Here is a 1,815-nt window from a genome sequence, read left to right on the forward strand (position 1 = left end):
AAGAAAGAAAAAAAAATGGAGAAGAGAATAAAATCAGGGTATTTCTTCACTCAGGTTCATCCTGTTTCAACACAAATAGGCTGTCCCTTTTATTGTTCAGCCCTTTCTGTACAAGATATTCTCCCCAGGGGCCGGCAATCATTCATCCCCATGGCTTTTCAGACACTGTGGTAAGAGTTCCTAGCTATTGCTAGCCCTGAGAGACTAGCCATGCTCTTTTAATTTCTCATATTTCTCTCTCCTGTTTTGTAAAAAATCTCTTTATTAATACTTTTTCATTACAAAAAAAAAAAAAAAGTTTTTGCCTTCTTCATAACTGCTGGAACATTAAAAGCTGATTTTACCATTATCTTTAATGTTACCATTTTAAACTACAACTCTGTAAACCATTGGGCGGGGGAGTGGTGATAGTGTTTTAATGACTCATATGGAATAGACTTGATGACAATGAGTTTGTTACGGTTTTTACTTTTTATTTTGGCATGTTCTATCATATACAAAAGTAGAGGCAACAGTAGATGAAGCCCATGTACCCACCACTCAGCTTCAACAATATCAGTATATGGCTACTCTTATTTTATCTATACTTTCCCACTCTCACCCCCAGATTATTTTAAACTCTTCAGTATGCATTTTCTCTGAGATAAGTTCTTTAAAAAAAGACATAAAAAGAATAATGCATCTAAAAATTTAACAATAATCCCTTAATATCATTTTATATATGACTAGTATTCAAATTTCTTCAGTTATCACGTAAGTATTTTCCACAGTTGGTTTGTTCAAATCAAAATACAAAAAGTTCACACATGGCATTTGATTGACATGTCTCTAAAAGGTCTTTTAAACTGTAACAGTTCCCCCTTTTTATTCCTTGAAAAAAGTAGGTCATGGTCCTACATAATACTTTTCAAACTTTATGATGTGTGCTAATTACATGCAAATCTTTTAAAATGCAGATTCTGATTCAGCTGCTACTGTGTGTCATGAGATTCTGTATTTCTTAAAAAAATTCTCAGGAACACATGTTGCTAGTTTGCAGATCACAATTTAAACAGGAATTGCATACAATTTCCCATATTCTGAATTTGGTTGACTGAACACCTGAGGTGAAGTAAACACATTCCTCTACTCCCTGTATTTCCTATAAACAGGGGGACTAGAAGCTTACTCAGATTTGGGTTTGATTTTTTGTGCAAGAATACTGAAAGGAGATGCCCTACTTTTCCTATTACGTCACATCAGGCTACACATGAAGTTTCCCCTTAGTGATGTTCAGGCTGGACTGTGAATTCAGGCACTGCAAGCCTGTTCCATCTATTAAAACATTTCCCATCAGCTTTTCACCTAATGATTTTAGGAGCCATTAGTAATTATTGCTTAGATCTACTATTCTATTATGGATTGCAAAATGGTGACAAATGAATTTTATGATCCTTTCCGTACAGACATAACTTAGAAATACCGCAGGTTTGGTTACAAACAACCATAATAAAGTGAGTTATCACAATAAAGCAAGTCACAGGAAAATATTTTTGGCTTTCCATTAAGTATAAGTTGTGTTTACACTACACTGTAACCTATTAAAGGAGCTCTGGCAGTACAGTGCCTAAGGCATATGACTGCTAACCAAAAGGTTGGCAGTTCAAACCCACCAGCTGCTCAACAAAACAAAGATGGGGCAATCTACTTTCACATTTACTACCTTGGAAACCCAATGCGGATCATTATGAGTTGGAATAAATTCAATGGCAATGCGTTTGGTTTCGGTGGGTAGTCTATTAAATGTGCAATAACAGAATTATCACAAAGTTTGAA

This window comes from Orycteropus afer, unplaced genomic scaffold, assembly GCF_000298275.1.
Source record: "Orycteropus afer afer isolate SDZICR_OR568_19922 unplaced genomic scaffold, OryAfe1.0 scaffold00105, whole genome shotgun sequence".
Taxonomy (NCBI): Eukaryota; Metazoa; Chordata; class Mammalia; order Tubulidentata; family Orycteropodidae; genus Orycteropus; species Orycteropus afer.